This window comes from Anomaloglossus baeobatrachus, chromosome 8 (assembly GCF_048569485.1).
Source record: "Anomaloglossus baeobatrachus isolate aAnoBae1 chromosome 8, aAnoBae1.hap1, whole genome shotgun sequence".
Classification (NCBI taxonomy): Eukaryota; Metazoa; Chordata; class Amphibia; order Anura; family Aromobatidae; genus Anomaloglossus; species Anomaloglossus baeobatrachus.
Genome location: NC_134360.1, coordinates 241151192 through 241174782, shown reverse-complemented (window position 1 = coordinate 241174782; position 23591 = coordinate 241151192). Strand labels below are relative to the sequence as shown.

The 23591-nt window shown below is 52.1% G+C and overlaps 1 long non-coding RNA gene across 3 annotated transcripts in view; it reads left to right on the top strand.

The window, feature by feature from the left end:
- LOC142248955 (uncharacterized) overlaps window positions 1-23591 on the top strand; it is a 447867-nt gene that overhangs the window by 38803 nt on the left and 385473 nt on the right. For all 3 annotated transcript variants that reach the window (XR_012724968.1, XR_012724967.1, XR_012724966.1), the window contains one exon: window positions 789-859. This is a non-coding gene — a long non-coding RNA (uncharacterized LOC142248955). The remainder of the gene's footprint in view (window positions 1-788; window positions 860-23591) is intronic.

Below are 23591 nucleotides of genomic sequence, written 5' to 3'. Positions count from 1 at the left end.
ATCTCATAGACTTTGCTGGGACTGTAAAAAGCAGCTTTTTATTAGCATGGATTTGCATAAAACCAAGGCAAATCTGCAGCTAAGGCCCGTTTCACACGTCAGTGAAAAACACAGACGTTCTTCACTGACGTGTAAAACACGCACATGTCCCTCCGTGTTCCGTGATTCACGGCACACGTGGGTTGTCCATGTGCAATCCGTGATCCATGATCCGTGATTGCATATGGACATTACTCACCAGCCTTCACTGCTGCTGTCCATGGTGCTGAACTCCTCGGCTCTCCAGGGTCCGCCCACTGCTCTCAGCAGCTACTTCCTGGTCGGGTTTTCCTACTCATGAATATTCATGAGCCGGGCAGGAGCTGCCGAAAGCAGAGGCTGCAGAGCGAATCGCAGGCAAGGTAAGTTGAAAATTTTTAATATTTAATATGTCCGTGATTTTCTTGTACGTGTTTCACTGATCACACACGGATCACACCATAGTGTGATCCGTGGGTCATCAGTGATGCCAGACAAAAACTGACATGTCTCCGTTTAGATTCACGGCCAAGGGTGTACGCTGCACGGAGACACGTTCAGTGAAAAATCACTGATGTGTGAGCAGACCCATTTATTATAATGGGTCTGCGTATGTCAGTGATTCTGGTACGTTTTAAAAAAAGCACAAACGTAACAGAATCACTGACCTGTGAAACAGGCCTAAAAAATGCAGCAAAAACTTACCAAAAAAGCCCTTTGTGAACATAGCCATACAATGTTTTTATCACTTCTTATTCCATTTGTTTCAGGTATTGCAGCAGCTGAAAAATTGTGATTCGGAGGGCCTGATTTATTTTTCATTATGCCGTTTCTTGATCAGGTATTTCCTTCTATCTATATTTTGATAGATTAGACTTTTACAGATGTAACGATAGCATCTATGTGTATTTATCTTTTTTTTTTTTATTATTTCTTTATTTTTAATGAGAGTAATAGAGAGTGATTCTAACTTTTATATATTAAAAAAACAAAAAAACCCACTTTTTTTACTGATATTTTTACACAGTATTTCTGTGTAAAGCAAAAATCATGGTCTCCTATGAACAGCTGGCTTTTATGGGAGTACTGTCTTGATCAGAGATGGACTGGGACTAAAATTCAGCCCTGACATTTGAGGGCACAGAGACCCCAGATAGGGATATCCATTACTAGTATCATCCTGCCTGAAGAAAATCAACATTAATTACAAGAGCAATATTTCTAATAATGTCAATAATACCGCAATAATAAAATTGCAAGATAACAGACAAATACGAACAAACCATAACTAAACATTATCACTAGATATCATAGTGATATACCACCATACTGATCATTAAAGGGGTTGAGGATAAAGTCTATGTGACCTCAGACTTCTGAATCCTCACAGTGCGCAGTGATTTTACCACAAACATGCTTTTCCACATCTCCGGCCACATTTCGATTAAACATACTCGGCTTTGCTAATTTCCCTTGTATTGAGTGAGGTTGTGCACGTCTAGTCAGCATGTGTCCGCATGTACACAAATCATATACTTGTGGTCACATGGTTGCTAAAACCCAGCATTGGCATCAGAGAATTCTCACAGCACACAGGTATGGCAGGATTCAGATATCTGCAGTCACATGGATTACTGCAGACCAGGGGCGTAACAACCGCGGTCTCAGGGTTATAGGGGCACGGCAGCCGCTCTGTAAGGCTATGTGCCCACGCTACAGGATTTACCGCGGATTTTGCCGCGGATTTACCGCGGATTTGCCGAAAATCTGCAGCAGCAGCACTTCCAAGCCATTTCAATGGCATTTTGGAAATGCTGTGCCCATGCTGCGGATTTTTCCGCGGCGGATTTGCCGCGGATTTTGATCCGGAAAAATCTGCAGCATGTCAATTGTTTGGTGCAGATTTGGTGCGGATTTTTGGCTTTGAATGGGGAAAAAAAAAAAAAATCCGCATCAAAATCCGCGGTAAATCCGCGGCAAATCCGCGGCAAATCCGCGGGTGCGGATTTGCCGCGAAAGTCGCGGATTTTCAGGCAAAAAAATCCGCAGGGACATTCTAGCGTGGGCACATAGCCTAAGAGAGGAGATGCGCTGTGTAGTGGCCGACTACGCGACCGCCAGGGGGGCCCGGTGTCAGTAGAGGGGCCCCTGACCTGGAGAGGCCCACCAGGCGTTTCTGACCTGCAGCAGAGCAGAATTGCTCCTGCACAGAAGACGAAATCCATCCTACCAGGACCTGCGATGATGTCATGCCCATGTGACTGTGTGGGAGGAGACACAGGTTTGCCGGGCAGAAAGCAAGAGATACTGATTCTGGAAGGAGATTTGGACACATGACTGGTAATGAGAAAAGTGGGGGCTGCAGGGTGAGTGGCATATTAGGGGTGCAGACTGTGACAGAAGTATGTGAAGTTGTGCATAGTGTTTGGGAGGGGTAAGTTGGGGTACAGGCTGTGAGATATGTGGGGCAGGGTGTGTGACATATGGGGGTGTAGTATGTGTGATATAGGGGGTGCAGGCTGTATGGGGAGCAGGGTGTGTGATATATGGGGGCAGGGGCATAACTACCGCGGTTGCAGGGGTCGGAAGGAGAAGATAGGTACTTGTTTTTTTATTTAGCTGGCTGTATGACACGTAGAGGCCTGGGGATAAGGGGGGGGGGGCTGGCTGCATGACACATGGAGGCCCTGGGTTGACTGGCTGCATGACACGAAGAGGCCCAGGGGGGGGCTGGCTGCATGACACATGGAGGCCCTGGGGTTACTGGCTGCATGACACATGGAGGCCCTGGGGGGGCTGGCTGCATGACACATAGAGGCCCTGGGGGGGCTGGCTGCATGACACATGGAGGCCCTGGGGTTACTGGCTGCATGACACATGGAGGCCCTGGGGGGGCTGGCTGCATGACACATGGAAGCCCTGGGAGGGGGGCTGGCTGCATGACACATGGAGGAGTATGGGGCTGCATAATACAAAATGAAGGACACCTTATACATGGAATATAGGGGTGCATTATACATGAAGGAGTATGGGGCTGCATAATACAATATGATGATTTATGGGGCTGCATTATAATATAGGACTATGTGGGCTACATTATAATATATGGATGACTATGGAGGCTACCTTACACATGGACTATGGGGGTGCGTTATAAAACATGGAGGACTATGTGGTGCAGTATAATATATGGAGGACTATGGGAAATGCATTATAATACATGGAGGACTATGGGGTACATTCTAATATATGAAGGGTTATGTGGGACCCTTTATACTATATGGAAGGCTTTGTGGGGGCCATTATAGTATTTGGAGAACTATATACTAGGGAGGGACAAAGATACAAGCATGGGATGGAAAGGTTTTGTGCTGAGGGAAAAAGGCTCTTTCCCTCAGCACCCAGCTTTCCCATGCTCTGATATGGGAAAGCTGGGTGCTGAGGACAAGATGGATATCAGATCGTTTGAAAGCAGGGTGCTGATAGAGGGATTTCAGATCATGGGAAACCTTGGTTCTGTGGCTAAAAGCCAAGTGTCAGCGTCATGATCCTGTACCCCAAGTGTCAGTGTCATTATCCCATACCCTAAGTGTCGACGTATGTGGAGGGGGACCCCGGTCCAAATTTTGAACCAGGGCCCATCAAACTCTAGTTACGCCACTGCTGCAGATTTTAACTTCAACTCCTTTAACCAAGGCCACTATACTAAGACTAATATTACCACCATACAGTGACCATATAATGGTAATATCATAGTGCTCTGCAGACCATATATTGTATGTATGTACAGTGCAGGTTCGCACCAGTAATGTTCAACTTCTCACTGATTATTGTCATTTATTTTCCCTTTTCCATTCACCATGACCTCATCTTGCATCCATAACTTGTTCCTGCAAAATGTAACACACAGACACCTTTAATTTACTTCTTTTCTAGGACCCTCCTGATATTTCACCACCTCTACACAACCCACAAGTTGTGCTGCATCCCCTATAATGATCCCTCTCATTGTGCATCCTTATAATAATGACTCTCGGTGCCTCTATATTTTAATAAGGCTCCTGAGCAAGGAGTACATAGAAATAACAGGCGCCCCATAGAAAAAGTCCTTTCACGTCGCAGTCAAAGAAGGGTATGTCTTCCAGTTTTTTAAGAAACAAGGATATGTATTGCAACAGTTATGCAGCTATTTTGCTCCTACTGAAACCCCTAAGTGATATCACTCACTATGATATCCCTGTCATGTTTGATATACATTAGTGTATTATGCCCCCACAAGGTGTGATGATCCACACAGAATGATTGCCCCACAAAACTTAAACAACGTATGATGCCCCACAGCTCCCAACACAGTAAGAATGTCGTCATGGCCCCTAATACAGTATGGTGTGCACCACATTAAGGAATAACATTTGGAACTCCATTCTATGTCTGAACTGGGTGCAAAAAACCTAAAAAAACGTAACTGGTGTGCATACCTTATCTCCCCATGGTGTGCACCACAGACCCCCCACAAAGTATGATGTCCACCACAGGCTCCTATATATAGTATGATGTCCATCAGAGCCCCCCATACAGTATGATGATGACTCCACAGCCCTCATACAGTAAGATGTTCTCCATAACTACCCATTATAGTATGATGGTCACCACAACACCTAACATAGTATAATGTAACTCGTAGACCTTCACACAGTACAGGGGTGGGCAATTAAATTTCTCATGGGGCCGCATGAGAACTTGGGATCCTTTTAGAGGGCCGGACTGATATAATTAACTCAATTCTACCCAATACTGTATGTGTAATATATATATATATATATATATATATTGTCAGGGCCAGGCGGTCGGGCAGACCCAGGAGGTGGATCCACTTGGCCGAACTCTAAGATGGTGGTAAGGAGTCCGGTAGCTGAAGCACTATGGGCAGTAGAACAGTCCGTGCCAGTGAGTGTAACGAAGAAGTCCCTGGGACCACGGAGTCACAGATGGTAGTCCGGGTGACGTAGCTCAGGTTCGGAAGCCGAGGTGATGTCAGGCGGGGTCCGGAACCTTTGGAGCGAGATGACGGGTCACCGCAGGGATCCGAGATGGTACGGACTGTCAGATGGCAGACGGACAGCGTGCGGGGTTCGGGATTCAGCAGGACCGGATGGCGAGGCAGGATCAGCTCTAGAAGAGAGATACGTGAGTATGGCACGAAGACACAAGGAGACCTGACTCCTAGCTTGGAAAACACGAAGATCAGGCCCCGCCCTCTTGGACAATACACCCCTTTATACCCTGTACCTGTTTAGCCTCATTTCCTGTTAATGGACGCTGGCCCTTTAAGAAAGGGTCAGTGACCGCGCGCGCGCCCTAATGCGCATGCACGCAGCCCGGGTGCCAGAAGCCAGGGAAGGAGGCTGAGAAGAGGACGCAGGGGAGCCGGCCAGGGCCTGGGAAGCCGTCGGGCGCCGCGATCGGAGACCAGGGGGCCTGGGAAGGACGGGCACCGGAGCCAAGGACCCGGGGAGCGTGGCAGGTGAGCCGGGGAGCGGGGCTGAGGACCCGGGGAGCGGAGCAGAGGACCCGGGGAGGGGAGCCAAGGACCCGGGGAGCGTGACAGTACCCCCCCCCCACGCCCCCCTCCCCGCAACCGGGACATGAAGGCACGGATCAGAGGAGTGCCCACGTTCTCCCTGGGCTCCCAGGACCTATCCTCAGGACCATACCCCTCCCAGTCCACCAGGAAGAACTGTCGACCTCGTACGGTCTTCATGGCCACGATATCCCTTACCGCATAGACGTCGTCATCGGCAATAGGTGGAGGAGCCGGACTGGCAGCAGCGGAGAAGGGACCAAGGACAACCGGCTTGAGCAGGGAGACGTGGAATGAGTTGGGTATCCTCATCGTGGCCGGGAGCTGTAGCTTGTAGGAGACCTCATTGATCTTGCTGAGGACCTTAAACGGCCCGATGTAGCGAGGACCCAGCTTGTAGGAAGGTATCTTCAATCGGATGTACTGGGAAGCAAGCCAGACCAGGTCACCAGGAGAGAAACACGGAGGGTCCAGACGCCTCTTGTCAGCGTGTTTCTTCATCCGCTGGGAAGCGCGTCCAAGGGACGCCTTGACAGAGTCCCAAATGGTAGCGAAGTCACGGGCTACAGTATCAGCCGCAGGGACATCCGAAGAAGGGGATATAGGCAATGGGACGGAGGGCTGAAGTCCGTAAACGACATGGAAGGGAGACTTGGAGGACGACTCACTGATGTGGTGGTTATGTGAGAATTCAGCCCAAGGCAGAAGCGTGGACCAGTCGTCGTGATGGGCGTTGACATAGTGACGTAAGAAGGATGTCAAGATTTGATTGACCCTCTCCACTTGGCCATTAGACTGAGGATGGTATGCCGAAGAAAAGTCCAGAGTTACTCCCAGATGTTTGCAGAGCGCCCTCCAGAAGCGGGAGGTGAACTGAGTTCCTCTGTCGGACACGATGTGGGATGGAAAGCCATGCAAGCGGAAGATGTGATGTATATAGGCTTCCGCGAGTTCCTGAGCAGAGGGCAGTCCAGCCATGGGGATGAAGTGAGCCATTTTGGAGAACCGGTCCACCACGACCCATATGACTGTGTGTCCAGAGGATAATGGCAAGTCCGTAATAAAATCCATCGCTATGTGTTGCCACGGAACTGAGGGTATAGGCAGAGGCAGAAGACGGCCATAGGGCAGGTGTTTGGGCGTCTTGTTCCTGGCACAAGAGATGCAGGCAGAGACAAAAGCAGCGACGTCCGTGCGAAGGGATGGCCACCAGTAATGGCGTACAATCGTACCCCATGTTCTCTTCTGGCCTGCATGACCGGCTGTTTTTGAGGCATGACCCCAATGTAACACTTTTTGCCTGTCAGTCTCAGAGACATAGGTCTTTCCGGGCGGTATCTGGGCCAGGGTGACAGGGGCCACCGGAATGATCTTGCTAGGAGAGATGATGGGTTGGGTAGTCTCTTCCTCCTGCTCCATGGGCATGAAAGACCTAGACAAGGCATCAGCGCGTACATTCTTGTCCGCGGGTCGGAAATGGAGCTGGAAGTCAAACCTGGCAAAGAATAGGGACCACCTGGCTTGCCGTGGGTTCAGTCGCTGAGCGGACCGCAGGTATTCCAGGTTCTTGTGGTCCGTGTAGATAATCACGGGGTACACTGCTCCTTCCAGGAGGTAGCGCCACTCCTCCAGAGCCAGTTTGACCGCCAATAGTTCTCGGTCACCGATGGTGTAATTACGTTCAGGCGCTGAGAAGCTCTTGGAGAAGAAACCGCACGTCACCATCTTGCCGGAGGAGGACTTCTGCATGAGCACTGCTCCGGCTCCCGAGGAAGAGGCATCCACCTCCAAGGTGAACTGGCGGTTTAACTCCGGACGGTGGAGTACGGGAGCGGAGGCAAATGCTCGCTTCAGTGAGCAAAACGCGGCGTCGGCCGCAGGTGACCAGTCCTTTGGATTAGCCTCCTTTTTGGTCAAAGCGGAGAGAGGAGCAGTCAGGGCAGAGAAGTGAGGGATAAACTGGCGGTAGTAGTTGGCGAATCCCAGGAACCGTTGGATTGCCTTCAGTCCAGAAGGAGGAGGCCAGTTGAGTATGGAGGAGACCTTCTTTGGATCCATCTGCAGTCCAGTGCCCGAGATGATGTATCCCAGGAAAGGGAGAGAGGACTGCTCAAAGACACACTTCTCGTATTTGGCGTAGAGACGATTCTCTCTCAGTCTTTGTAGAACCAGCTGTACGTTCTCTCTGTGGGTCTGGAGGTCCGGAGAGAAGATAAGGATGTCATCCAGATAAACTACTACACAGATGTAGAGGAGGTCCCGGAATATGTCGTTCACCAATTCTTGGAAGACTGCTGGTGCATTACACAGGCCGAAGGGCATCACGCAGTATTCATAATGCCCATCGCGAGTATTAAACGCGGTCTTCCATTCGTCCCCAGAGCGGATACGAACTAGGTTGTAGGCACCCCGAAGATCCAGCTTGGTGAACACACGGGCTCCTATGAGCCGGTCGAACAATTCGGGGATGAGCGGCAGAGGGTACTTGTTTTTTACGGTGATCTGATTCAGACCCCGGTAGTCGATGCATGGGCGTAGGTCACCCTCTTTCTTCTTAACGAAGAAGAAGCCTGCTCCCGCAGGAGAGGAGGATCTCCGGATGAATCCCCTTGCCAGGCTCTCTGTGATGTAGGTAGACATGGCCCTGGTTTCGGCTGGAGACAACGGATATATCCGTCCTCGAGGCGGTGTAGTTCCTGGGAGCAGGTCGATGGCACAATCGTAGGGACGGTGTGGCGGAAGTACCTCAGACTCCTTCTTGTCAAAAACGTCTGCGAAGGACCAATAGGCCGAAGGCAGTTCCGGTAGGTTCTCTGGAACCGGAGGTCGTCGGATGGGTTGTATGGACTTCAGACACTTCTCATGACAAGCAGGACCCCATCGGGTGATTTCGCCAGTACCCCAGCTGACTGATGGTTCGTGTGTCCGCAACCAGGGAAGTCCCAGCAGGATTTGATGGGACATGTGTGGAAGGACGTAGAGAGCGATGTTCTCGGTGTGCAGGGCACCGATACGCAGTTCGACCGGACTGGTGACCCAGGAGATGGTATCAGAGAGGGGTCTCCCATCCACAGAGGCAATCACAAGGGGCTTCTCGAGTGGAGTAACAGGCAGCTGGTACTTGTCCACCGTGGCCTGCTGGATGAAATTGCCTGCTGCTCCAGAGTCGAGGTATGCCTCAGCCGTGAAGCGCGTTTCTCCCGTTGACACTTGCACAGTCCACATAACCGGGTCTGAGAGAGTCCCAGCACCTAGGGTGGCCTCTCCTACCAACCCTAGGCTTTGGAGTTTCCCGGCCTTTCCGGACAGGAGCGTAGGAGGTGTGTGTCCTCTCCGCAGTAAAAGCAGAGACCCTTGGCGAGCCGCTCTGCTCGACGTTGTTCAGACTGTCGTACTCGGTCGATCTGCATGGGCTCGTGGACGGGAATCCCAGCTGTTGATGACTGAGATACGGAGGGCTTCTGTGGAGGAGAGGAATGCCGTACCGGACGTCTCTCACGAGACAGCTCTTTGGAGCGCTCCTGAAAACGAATGTCCACTCGAGTTGCTAGGGCAATCAGGGCATCTAGGGTGGAGGGCACGTCACGACCCGCCAACTCATCTTTGATGCGACTCGAGAGTCCTTCCCAGAAGGCGGCTGTTAGGGCCTCATTATTCCACCCGAGTTCTGAAGCCAAAGTGCGGAAACGGATGGCGTATTGGCCCACCGTCAGTGTTCCTTGACGTAAGCGGAGGAGGGATGAAGCAGACGCAGAGGCGCGTCCCGGCTCGTCAAAGGTGCTGCGAAAGGCCTGCAGGAACTCTTGAAGATCCTTGGTCATAGGGTCCTCCTTCTCCCACAACGGGTTCATCCACGCCAGTGCCTCGCCCTCCAGGTGAGACATGATGAAGGCGACCTTGGCTTGGTCGGAGGCAAACAGATGTGGCAGCTGCGTGAAATGGAGGGAGCATTGGTTTATAAACCCCCTGCAGGACTTGGGATCTCCGGCGTACCGGGGTGGTGAGGCCAAACGCAGTCTGGAAGCATCCGAAGAAGCAGCCACGGGAGCGGGGGACGTGGCTTGACTAGTGGCGGCTTGGGATGTCGAAGACGTGACTGCCGCTTGTAGCGTGGTCAGGCGGGTGTCCACGGAAGTCATAAAGTTCAGCATGCGGGTCTGGACTTCACGCTGGCGTTGGAGTTCCTCTTGCAAGGCTGCTAGTGCTGCAGCGGGATCCATGCCCTGATCTTACTGTCAGGGCCAGGCGGTCGGGCAGACCCAGGAGGTGGATCCACTTGGCCGAACTCTAAGATGGTGGTAAGGAGTCCGGTAGCTGAAGCACTATGGGCAGTAGAACAGTCCGTGCCAGTGAGTGTAACAAAGAAGTCCCTGGGACCACGGAGTCACAGATGGTAGTCCGGGTGACGTAGCTCAGGTTCGGAAGCCGGGGTGATGTCAGGCGGGGTCCGGAACCTTTGGAGCGAGATGACGGGTCACCGCAGGGATCCGAGATGGTACGGACTGTCAGATGGCAGACGGACAGCGTGCGGGGTTCGGGATTCAGCAGGACCGGATGGCGAGGCAGGATCAGCTCTAGAAGAGAGATACGTGAGTATGGCACGAAGACACAAGGAGACCTGACTCCTAGCTTGGAAAACACGAAGATCAGGCCCCGCCCTCTTGGACAATACACCCCTTTATACCCTGTACCTGTTTAGCCTCATTTCCTGTTAATGGACGCTGGCCCTTTAAGAAAGGGTCAGTGACCGCGCGCGCGCCCTAATGCGCATGCGCGCAGCCCGGGTGCCAGAAGCCAGGGAAGGAGGCTGAGAAGAGGACGCAGGGGAGCCGGCCAGGGCCTGGGAAGCCGTCGGGCGCCGCGATCGGAGACCAGGGGGCCTGGGAAGGACGGGCACCGGAGCCAAGGACCCGGGGAGCGTGGCAGGTGAGCCGGGGAGCGGGGCTGAGGACCCGGGGAGCGGAGCAGAGGACCCGGGGAGGGGAGCCAAGGACCCGGGGAGCGTGACATATATATATATATATATATACACACACACACACACACACACTACATCACTATATACTGCACCTGTAATACATTACATCACTATATACTGCACATGTAGTACATCACATCACTATATACTGCACATGTAATACATCACATCACTATATACTGCCCCTGTAATACATTACAGCACTATATACTGCCCCTGTAATACATTACATCACTATATACTGCCCCTGTAATACATTACAGCACTATATACTGCACCTGTAATACATTACAGCACTATATACTGCACCTGTAATACATTACAGCACTATATACTGCCCCTGTAATACATTACAGCACTATATACTGCCCCTGTAATACATTACAGCACTATATACTGCACCTGTAATATATTACAGCACTATATACTGCACCTGTAATACATTACAGCACTATATACTGCCTCTGTAATACATTACAGCACTATATACTGCCCCTGTAATACATTACAGCACTATATACTGCCCCTGTAATACATTACATCACTATATACTGCACATGTAATACATCACATCACTATATACTGCCCCTGTAATACATTACAGCACTATATACTGCCCCTGTAATACATTACATCACTATATACTGCCCCTGTAATACATTACAGCACTATATACTGCACCTGTAATATATTACAGCACTATATACTGCACCTGTAATACATTACAGCACTATATACTGCCCCTGTAATACATTACAGCACTATATACTCCACCTGTAATACATTACAGCACTATATACTGCACCTATAATACATTACAGCACTATATACTGCCCCTGTAATACATTACAGCACTATATACTGCACCTGTAATACATTACATCACTATATACTGCCCCTGTAATACATTACAGCACTATATACTGCACCTGTAATACATTACATCACTATATACTACACCTGTAATACATTACAGCACTATATACTGCCCCTGTAATATTACAGCACTATATACTACACCTGTAATACATTACAGCACTATACACTGCACCTGTAATACATTACAGCACTATATACTGCACCTATAATACATTACAGCACTATATACTGCCCCTGTAATACATTACAGCACAATATACTGCCCCTGTAATACATTACAGCACTATATACTGCCCCTGTAATACATTACAGCACTATATACTGCCCCTGTAATACATTACAGCAGTATATACTACACCTGTAATACATTACAGCACTATATACTGCACCTGTAATACATTACAGCACTATATACTGCCCCTGTAAAACTACATCATTACATTCCCATATACTACATCACTACACCCAGGGCCGTATTTACCATTAGGCACCCGTGGTCCCGTGCCTGGGGCGTCAGGATGCGGGGGGGAGGCACCTTCTAGCAGTAAAAAAAAATTATTTTTTTTTTTTTTACATATCCATTAAATCCGCTGTATTTTCGGAGGGGGGAGGGGGGAGAGGTGCGCCTCCATTTATTTGTATCCGCATCAATTAAGACACAAATGCAGACAAACTGCGGCGGCCGGGCACAGAGAGCTGATTGACCCCGGAACTGCCGGCGCCTGCACTTCCGGGGTCACAGGCGCGCCAATCAGTTCCTTTCTCTGTGCTGTGTCCAATGCTGTGTGGATTTCACATGCAGAGCTTACAGCAGGACGCCGCAGAGGACGCCGCGATGGAAGCCGGTGTCAGAGGAGGATACTCACGTGAGCCAGGAAGATGACAGCGGGCCCTGGAGCAGGTAAGTGCTCGCAGAGCTGAAGATTCATAAGGAGCGTGGGGGTGTCTCTAATGCAGACTGGAGATCTGCGCATGTGGTGGGGGGAGAGAGGCTGATATTGGGGGAGACTTGGGGGAAGAGAAGCTGATACTGGGGGAGGCTGGGAGGAGAGAGTCTGATGCTGGCGGAGGCTGATGCTGGGGGAGGCTAGGAGGAAGGAGGCTGATGCTGGGGGAGGCTGGGAGGGGGAGGCTGATGCTGGGGGAGGCTAGGAGGGGGGGAGGCTGATGCTGGGGGAGTCTGACGCTGGGGGAGGCTGGGAGGAGGGAGGCTGAGGCTGACGCTGGGGGAGGCTGGGAGGAGGGAGGCTGATGCTGGGGGAGGCTGGGAGTGGGGAGGCTGATGCTGGGGGAGGCTGATGCTGAGGGAGGCTGATGCTGAGGGAGGCTGATGCTGGGGGAGGCTGGGAGGAAAGGCTGATGCTGGGGGAGGCTGATGCTGGGGGAGGCTGGGACAAGGGAGGCTGATGCTGGGGGAGGCTGGGAGGAGGAAGGCTGATGCTGGGGGAGTCTAGGAAGAGGGAGGCTGATGCTGGGGGAGGCTGGGAGGAGGGAGGCTGATGCTGAGGGAGGCTGATGCTGGGGGAGGCTGGGAGGAGAGAGGCTGATGCTGGGGGAGGCTGGGAGGAGAGAGGCTGATGCTGGGGGAGGCTGATGCTGAGGGAGGCTTATGCTGAGGGAGGCTGATGCTGGGGGAGGCTGGGAGGAAAGGCTGATGCTGGGGGAGGCTGATGCTGGGGGAGGCTGGGACAAGGGAGGCTGATGCTGGGGGAGGCTGGGAGGAGGAAGGCTGATGCTGGGGGAGGCTAGGAGGAGGGAGGCTGATGCTGGGGGAGGCTGGGAGGAGGGAGGCTGATGCTGAGGGAGGCTGATGCTGGGGGAGACTGGGAGGAGAGAGGCTGATGCTGGGGGAGGCTGGGAGGAGAGAGGCTGATGCTGGGGGAGGCTGGGAGGAGAGAGGCTGGGAGGAGAGAGGCTGATGCTGGGGGAGGCTGGGAGGAGATAGGCTGATCCTGGGGGAGGCTGGGAGGAAAGAGGCTGATGCTGGGGGAGGCTGGGAGGAGAGAGGCTGATGCTGGGGGAGGCTGGGAGGAGGGAGGCTGATGCTGAGGGAGGCTGATGCTGGGGGAGGCTGGGAGGAGAGAGGCTGATGCTGGGAGAGGCTGGGAGGAGAGAGGCTGATGCTGGGGGAGGCTGGGAGGAAAGAGGCTGATGCTGAGGGAGGCTGATGCTTGGAGAGGCTGATGCTGCGGGAGGCTCGGAGGAGAGAGGCTAATGCTGAGGGAGGCTGATGCTGGGGGAGGCTGGGAGGAGAGAGGCTGATGCTGGGGGAGGCTAGGAGGGGGGAGGCTGATGCTGGGGGAGGCTGGGAGGAGGTAGGCTGATGCTGGGGGAGGCTGGGAGGAGGTAGGCTGATGCTGAGGGAGGCTGATGCTGGGGGAGGCTGGGAGGAGAGAGGCTGATGCTGGGGGAGGCTGATGCTGGGGAAGGCTGGGAGGGGGAAGCTGATGCTGAGGGAGGCTGGGAGGAGAGAGGCTGATGCTGGGGGAGGCTGGGAGAAGAGAGGCTGATGCTGGGGGAGGCTTGGAGGACAGAGGCTGATGCTGGGGGAGGCTGATGCTGGGAGAGGCTGGGAGGGGGGAGGCTGATGCTGGGGGAGGCTGGGAGGGGGGAGGCTGGGAGGAGAAAGGCTGATGCTGGGGGCAGAGAGGCTGATGCTGGGGGCAGAGAGGCTCATGCTGGGGGAAGCTGGGGGAGAGAGGCTGATGCTGGGGGAAGCTGGGGGAAAGAGGCTGATGCTGGGGAAAGCTGGGGGAGAGAGGCTGAAACTGGGGGAGGCTGGGGGAGAGAGGCTGATGCTGGGGGACGCTGGGGGGAGAGAGGTTGATGCTGGGGGGCTGGGGAAGAGAGGCTGATGCTGGGGGAGAGGCTGCTGCTGAAGGCGGGGGAGAAAGGCTGCTGCTGGGGGAATGGGAGAGAGGGGCCAATACTAGAGACAGAGGACAAGGGTTGAGGGATAGTGCAATGACAAAATCGATGGGGGGAGTGTAAGGACTCAGAATGAGAGGGGGGCAGCATTGGGAGCTCATTATGGAGAAGGGGCAACATGTGTGGGCTCAGTATGGAGTGGAGCAATGTAGGGGAGTCAATATCAAGAGTGGGGTAGTGTGTGTGTGTGGGGGGGTGTCTCAGCATAAGCGTTAGTGTGGTGGTCTTAGTATGATGAATGGGGCAGCATGGAGGTGTCATTATGGAAAAGAGGAAGGCAGCATTAGGAGCTCATGGAGAGGGGCAGCATGCATGGGACATTGGGAGGAGGGGGCAGCATGCATGGGACATTGGGAGGAGGGGGCAGCATGCATGGGACATTGTGAGGAGGGGGCAGCATGCATGGGACACTGTGAGGAGGGGGCAGCATGCATGGGACATTGTGAGGAGGGGGAAGCATGCATGGGACATTGTGAGGGGAGGGCAGCATGCATGGGACATTGTGAAGAGGGGGCAGGATGCATGGGACACTGTAAGGAGGGGGCAGCATGCATGGGACACTGTGAGGGGAGGGCAGCATGCATGGGACATTGTGAGGAGGGGGCAGCATGCATGGGACACTGTGAGGAGGGGGCAGCATGCATGGGACATTGTGAGGAGGGGGCAGCATGCATGGGACATTGTGAGGAGGGGGCAGCATGCATGGGACATTGTGAGGAGGGTGCAGCATGCATGGGACATTGTGAGGAGGGGGCAGCATGCATGGGACATTGTGAGGAGGGGGCAGCATGCATGGGACACTGTGGGGAGGGGGCAGCATGCATGGGACATTGTGAGGAGGGGGAAGCATGCATGGGACATTGTGAGGAGGGGGGCAGCATGCATGGGACACTGTGAGGAGGGGGAAGCATGCATGGGACATTGTGAGGAGGGAGCAGCATGCATGGGACATTGTGAGAAGGGGGCAGCATGCATGGGGCATTGTGAGGAGGGGGCAGCATGCATGGGAAACTGTGAGGAGGGGGCAGCATGCATGGGAAACTGTGAGGAGGGGGCAGCATGCATGGGACATTGTGAGGAGGGGGCAGCATGCATGGGACATTGTGAGGAGGGGGAAGCATGCATGGGACATTGTGAGGGGAGGGCAGCATGCATGGGACATTGTGAGGAGGGGGCAGCATGCATGGGACACTGTGAGGAGGGGGCAGCATGCATGGGACACTGTGAGGAGGGGGCAGCATGCATGGGACATTGTGAGGAGGGAGCAGCATGCATGGGACACTGTGAGGAGGGGGCAGCATGCATGGGACATTGGGAGGAGGGGGCAGCATGCATGGGACATTGTGAGGAGGGGGAAGCATGCATGGGACATTGTGAGGGGAGGGCAGCATGCATGGGACATTGTGAGGAGGGGGCAGCATGCATGGGACACTGTGAGGAGGGGGCAGCATGCATGGGACATTGGGAGGAGGGGGCAGCATGCATGGGACATTGTGAGGAGGGGGCAGCATGCATGGGACATTGGGAGGAGGGGGCAGCATGCATGGGACATTGTGAGGAGGGGGCAGCATGCATGGGACATTGTGAGGAGGGGGCAGCATGCATGGGACATTGTGAGGAGGGGGCAGCATGCATGGGAAACTGTGAGGAGGGGGCAGCATGCATGGGACATTGTGAGGAGGGAGCAGCATGCATGGGACACTGTGAGGAGGGGGAACCATGCATGGGACATTGTGAGGAGGGGGAAGCATGCATGGGACATTGTGAGGAGGGGGCAGCATGCATAGGACATTGGGAGGAGGGGGCAGCATGCATGGGACATTGTGAGGAGGGGGCAGCATGCATGGGACATTGTGAGGAGGGGGCAGCATGCATGGGACATTGTGAGGAGGGGGCAGTATGCATGGGACATTGTGAGGAGGGGGCAGCATGCATGGGACATTGTGAGGAGGGGGCAGCATGCATGGGACACTGTGAGGAGGGGGCAGCATGCATGGGACATTGGGAGGAGGGGGGCAGCATGCATGGGACATTGTGAGGAGGGGGCAGCATGCATGGGACATTGTGAGGAGGGGGCAGCATGATGTGAGGTCAATGTGCAGATCATATTTCATAATTGAGGAAGGTGTGGTGGGTATAATTTATAAGGAAGGACAGTGTGTAGTTTATTAGGGGCAGTGTGACAGTCACAGTATATAAGTAGGGACGGTGTGGTGGGAATATTTTATACTCATGCTATGTTTTGATGTGCCTGTGGTGATCCCCATTGGGGGGGGTTAGTGCCCTTCGTTTCTCATTGATACTTTTTCAAGTGTTTTACAGACTAGATCTGCCTTAAACAGATGTCGTGTGGGAAAACTCATAGTGTTACGTTGTCACTAAGGGGCGCGACCACTTAAAGTGCCTAGGGCAGCACGAAGGCAAAATACAGCCCTGACTACACCCAAATATTACACCAGTTACCCCCCCTCCCCCTTTCCCTTCCCCTCCCCCTCAGGTTATTAGTGAGCACTCACCTCTCCCTCCTCAGGAACCTCCGTACGGGTCTCCCGCTGAGCTGCTTCTTCCCTGGTACGGGCCCTGGCTGCGCCGCTGTTGTTCTTGTACGGCCCCTGCCCCCGCCGCTGCGTCTCTCTGTCCAGGCACCGGCTGGTGCTGCTTCTCCTGCCGGGCGGGAACTTTTCAAATGACACACGCGCTGTACTGCCAACATCAGGGCGCGCGTGTGTCACAGAGAAAGCTGCCGCAGGGAACAGAGGACCGATCCTGAAGCTCCGCACAGTGTAGCAGCGGAACGCAGGAATCTGTCCTCTGTTCCCTGCACGGCAGCTTTCTCTGTGACAAACGCACGCCCTGATGTCGTCAGTACAGCACGCGTGTGTCATTTGAAAAGTTCCTGCCCGGCAGAAGAAGCGGCACCACGTCTCCAACTCTGATCTAATGGGCGGGCCGGTCACAGACAGTAGGCGAGCTGGATGTGGTCCGCGGGCCGCCCCTTGCCCAGGTCTGACACAGTACAATGTCCACCTCCGCCACCACATAGAGTATAATGTCCACCACAGCCACCCCATAGAGTATAATGTCCACCATGACCACACTACACAGTGTAATCGACCTCCCACAGCCACAGAGTTTGATAGATCCCCCACACACTATGAGGTTCCCCCATAGACACAACAGAGTATGATGGTCCTCCCCCAACCTCCTATATAGTATGATTGTCCACGTGACCGTTATGTAGCATGATCGTCCATTTCACAGCCACTATATAGTACAATGGTCCACATCACAGCCCCTATATAATATGATGGGTCACCTCAGAGCCCCTATATAGTATAATGGTTTCCCTCACAGCCCCTTATACAGCATGGTGGTTCACCTCACAGCCCCTATATATGATTGTCCACCTCACAGTCCCTATATAATGTGATGGTCCACCTCACAGCCCCTATATACTATGATGGTCCAGCTCACAGCCCTTATATAATACTAGATGGTGGCCCAATTGTAACGCATCGGGTATTCTTGAATTTATTGTGTAGTTAATGTATGATTTTTGACTAATAATGGAAGGAAGACACAATATATTTTTTGTCAAAGATAAATATTATTGTTTAAAAATTGTGAATGTTTAACATAAAGATGTAACTGTAACTAAATATTGTTGGGAACTAACTGCATTAACAGTATACTGTGTGATTTAGCAATATCATTGAAAAATATGTGTCCTTAGTTTGTGGAAGATTCTCTTCTTCTGACTGTTGTCTGAGATTCTGCTTCCGGGGTTAGTAAGGCGTTCTTGTGTTGTAGTGTGGTTTCTTCTTGAGGTTGTGTGTGATGTTCGTGCTCGTGTGGTTGTCTGGTCTTCCTTTGTAGAATTGTGTTTCTTGTGAAGTTGTTGTTGGCTTCTTCCTGCTGCTGGTTTGTTGTGTTGCTGGGTTGCGTTTTTTCTTTAAGGAGCCCTTGTAAGGCCGGAAGGTTAAATGTTGTTTGTCGTAATCTGTGAAAGATACCCACATAGACAGTGGTAGCAAATGATCAAGTAGAGTCAAGTAAAGAAGTCAGGTTAGGGCAATGTCACGGAGTATGTGGCCCCATCCTGTGATTGCCGCCATCCTGGTATGTGCCCCCATCGTGGTATAGGCAAGATCCTTGTGTATGCAGCATCCTGGTCTGTGTCCCATCCTGGTATAGTCTCCATCCTTGTATGGCCCTCATCCTCGTATGTGGGCTGATTCTTTGATGTGGCCACATGCTGGTATGTTCCCCCATTGTGGTGCAGCCACCATCCTGACATGTGCCCCCCTCCTGGTCTGTGTGCGCAATCTGGTGAAGGCAGCCTCCCGGTATAGGCACCATCCAGAATGTTTCCTAAGGTGTCCCTTGTACCTGTCCGCCAGCTGCTCGCTCCTGTGCCTTGTCCGCTGCGCTTTTCCACTGTGGCCAGCGGTGAGTTGCAGGCTGTGGCGTTGGGAGGTGTGGGTTGGCCAGGTATGTGGGCTGATGCTTGATGTGGCCCCATGCTGGTATGTGCCCCCATCGTGGTGTAGCCACTAGCCACCATCCTGACATGTGCCCCCATCCTGGTCTGTGTGTGCCATCTGGTGTAGACAGGCAGCACCCTGGTCTGTGTCCCATTTTGGTATAGTCTCCATCCTGGTATGTGGGCTGATGCTGTGATGTGGCCCCATCCTGATATGTGGCCCCATCCTGTGATTGCCACCATCCTGGTATGTGCCCCCATCGTGGTATAGGTAGGATCCTTGTGTATGCAGCATCCTGGTCTGTGTCCCATCCTGGTATAGTCTCCATCCTTGTATGGCCCTCATCCTCGTATGTGGGCTGATTCTTTGATGTGGCCACATGCTGGTATGTTCCCCCATTGTGGTGCAGCCACCATCCTGACATGTGCCCCCCTCCTGGTCTGTGTGCGCAATCTGGTGAAGGCAGCCTCCCGGTATAGGCACCATCCAGAATGTTTCCTAAGGTGTCCCTTGTACCTGTCTGCCAGCTGCTCGCTCCTGTGCCTTGTCCGCTGCGCTTTTCCACTGTGGCCAGCGGTGAGTTGCAGGCTGTGGCGTTGGGAGGTGTGGGTTGGCCAGGTATGTGGGCTGATGCTTGATGTGGCCCCATGCTGGTATGTGCCCCCATCGTGGTGTAGCCACTAGCCACCATCCTGACATGTGCCCCCATCCTGGTCTGTGTGTGCCATCTGGTGTAGACAGGCAGCACCCTGGTCTGTGTCCCATTTTGGTATAGTCTCCATCCTGGTATGTGGGCTGATGCTGTGATGTGGCCCCATCCTGATATGTGGCCCCATCCTGTGATTGCCACCATCCTGGTATGTGCCCCCATCGTGGTATAGGTAGGATCCTTGTGTATGCAGCATCCTGGTCTGTGTCCCATCCGGGTATACCCTCCATCCTTGTATGGCCCCCATCCTGGTATGTGGGTTGATGCTGGTATGTGGCCCCATCTTGGTATATGGCCCCATCGTGGTATAGGCAGGATCCTTATGTATGCAGCATCCTGGTCTGTTTCCCATCCTGGTATAGTCTCCATCCTTATATGGCCCCTATCCTGGTATGTGGGTGTCTGTGTAGGGCGGTGTTTGTGTTGCACGGTGTGTTTGTATTGCGTTGTGTGTGTTGCGATGCGTATGTGGGGCGATGTGTGATTGTTGTGGGGGGGGGTGTATTTTGTGCGGTGTGTGTATTTGTCTGTGTGCCGCGGTGTGTGATTGTGGGGTGATGTGTGTATGCGGGGGTGTTTGTGTACGGCTGTGTGTGTGTGCGCCCGTGTGTGGGTGGTTGTGTGAGTGTGTGGGGGGGTACATTTGATATGAGCGGGGTTGTTGTGTGTGTGTGTGTGTGTGTGCGGCGGTGTGTGTGCGTGGTGGCTTGTGTGTGCCGGTGTGCGTTTGTGTTGGGCTGTGTGGGAGTCGTGGTGTGTGTGTGTGTGGCTTCATTTCCCGCTGGCCATGAAGAGTAATGATTGGCTCATGATCACTCCGGGACGCAGCTCTCCCACTAACCACTGATGAATGCTGGCTACTTAAGTATGAACACTGCAGTGAATGTTAAGTAGCCGCTTATGAATAGTAATGAGCGGCTTATAAATAGTAATGAGCGGCTCCTTAACATTCACAGCAGTGTTAATATTTAAGTAGCCATGTGCTTCCCCTGCATTTATCGTTGGTTAGTGTGAGAGCTGCGTCCTGGAATGCTGGGTTCCTAGTGCGCCGCAGCTGCGTCTCCTCCGGTCCCAGTCACTCTGTGTGTCTCTGTGGCATGGGGAAGCCCTGCGATGCCGCAGCTCCATCTCCTCCGGTCCTCGTCCATCCTCTGTGCCTCTGTGGCGCGGGGAAGCCCTGCATGCCGCAGTTGTGTCTCCTCTGGTCCTTGTCCATCCTCTGTGGCGCGGGGAAGCCCTGCAATGCTGTAGCTGTGTCTCCTCCGGTCTCAGTCCCTCTATGTCTCTGTGGTGTAGTTGGGTCACTGACCTGCGCATTGGGGCCTCCTGTGGGTCGGGGCTTACTGTGCTCCGTCGCGTCGGGTGTAGGGAGCTTCCATGGCGGTGTCCCTTGTACCTGTCCGCCGGCTGTGTCATGGTGTTGTCAGGGTTTCGGCCAGTGGGCGTGTCCTAATTGAGCGGTCGTCACTGCTGATTGGGTGTTGGTAGAGTAAAGGGGGCTTTACACACTACGACATCGCTAATGCGAAGTCGTTGGGGTCACGGAATTGGTGACGCACATCCGGCCGCATTAGCTATGCCGTTGCGTGTGACACCTATGAGCGATTTTGCATCGTCGCAAAAACGTGCAAAATCACTCATCGGTGACATGGAGGTCCATTCTCGAATATCGTTACTGCAGCAGTAACGAAGTTCCTCGTTCCTGTGGCAGCACACATTGCTCCGTGTGACACCGCAGGAACGAGGAAGCTCTCCTTACCTGCCTCCCGGCCGCTATGCAAAAGGAAGGAGGTGGGCGGGATGTTACGTCCCGCTCATCTCCGCCCCTCCGCTTCTATTGGGCGGCGGTTCAGTGACACAGCTGTGACGTCGCTGTGACGCTGAACGAACTGCCCCCTTAGAAAGGAGGCGGTTCGCCGGTCACAGCGACGTCGCCGGGCAGGTAAGTACGTGTGACGGATCTGGGCGATGTTGTGCGGCACGGGCAGCGATTTGCCCATGTCGCACAACAGATGGGGGCGGGTACACTCGCTAGAGATATCGGTACCAATATCGCAGCGTGTAAAGTGGCCTTAAGGTGTGGATGTGTGGGGGGTGTGATGCAGGGCCGCTGCTGATTGGGTGAGGGTGGAGTGAGGGGTGGGTGTGTGATTTTTAAGCTAGACAGGATTGAGATAAAAATGATGACGAGAAAAAAAGTTGATGAAGCAATGGCGTATTTCAAGTTGCCCATGACCTCATTCAAACAAGGTAACAAGGGTAAGCAGAGCAGTAGAGTATTGGTCGTAATATTAAAAAAATGTTGGGGACAGTGTGGACCCGTATATCTGACCCGTGACAATATTTATTTTTAATTTTTTGGAAATAATAAACTTAAAAGTAGTAAAAGAAATTTTTGTATTTTGTGGATGAGTGAAATAAAAGGATGAAGAAACAATGGCTTGTTTCAGCAGAGGCCACATATTTAATAAACAATAAACAATTTTTGCAGCAATAACATTTTTATTGTAATAATGTGAACATTTCTAGACCACTTCGCAAAGACAGAATAACCAAGAAGCAGCAATTGCTGTTAACAAGGTATTCAAAAAGTTTCCTGTTTGGACATCATCCACAGGTTTGTTTGGAAAGTGAAGAAGCAATGTCTTTTTAACAATCCATCTAATATTTTTTGTGAGGGATCAGCAATAGGTTTGTTGTTTGAAAAGAGATGAATAATTGGCTTAAAAAAAAAAAACATCGAAAAATTATCCAATTTTTGGATCAGTTTCAGGTTTCTTATATTTACTGTTTGCAAGGTAGGATAAAATAGGTTCTTCAGATTCTTAAAGGGATTCTGTCACCAGGTTTTTGCTATATCATCTGAGAGCACCGTAATGTAGGAAAAGAGTCCCTGATTGCAGTGATGTGTCACTTACTGGGCTGTGTTTTGCTGTTTCATTATAATCAGCATTTTATCAGGAGGAGATTATCTTTACAGGACAATGTGGCACTTGCAAGGTAGTCCAACCATGCCCTCAGCACTGATTAGCAGCTTTCTGTCACTATACAATGTACAGAAAAAGCTGTAGTGTCTGTAACAGGGAGGAGTGACTCATACAACAGGAATGTACTGTGGATGGTGCCATCTAGTGATCAGAGGCAATAGATGTAGGAACCAAAAAGAGCACAGGAAACAAAAGGAGGAGGACTTTTTGAATATAAGTAAAGGAGAAGATGGATGCACAGGGGGACATGTGATCTCCTGTGATGAAGCAAGAAAATATAAAAGCCACTGGGACCAGAACAGGAGCTCAGTCCTCAGACCTGTAACAAGTCGCATGTGAAGTAAGTTAGCGTAGTTGGAAACGCATGGCCATCGTTGGTAGTGGATGAGCTGAGGGGTACAGAGTCTTTCCGGAAGACAATGTATTTAAGGGACAAAACCTCTATCGTGTGAGCCACGGCCAGGTTAAAGTGTTGGAACCTTGATTGTGTGAGCGGAGGCCTAGAGGGATGGAACCTCAATTGAATGATAAGAGAGGAGTGTGAGTTTTCTGTTAGGAATTAAATACAGCAGGTGGCAAAAGGAGCTGTGCACTGTTTACAGTAAGAGACTTGTGGCCTATTTGGAGTGCGAAATGTCGCACCTTTTAAGGCCTGGTAAAGCAAATTCTGTATATGCAAGGACTGCAAAAAATAGAAGGAGGCACTCCTATACACCCTGGAAGAGATGTAGAGGAGGGCCTCTGAAAACATTTTTTTATAATTGATAAGGAGTGGGACTCCTAGACTGGTAAATCCTATGCACTATGATCAAGGGCTCCCAAATATTAGGAGGCACTCCAATACACCTTAGAAGAGACGTAGAGTGGGACCTCTCACAACATTTTACCATTTTTAAGAAGTGGGACTCCTAGGCTGGTAATTCCTATGCCCTATGTGCAGGGGCTGAAAAACGTTTACACCTGGGGTATGTGTGTATATATATATATATATATATATATATATATATATATATATATATATATATAT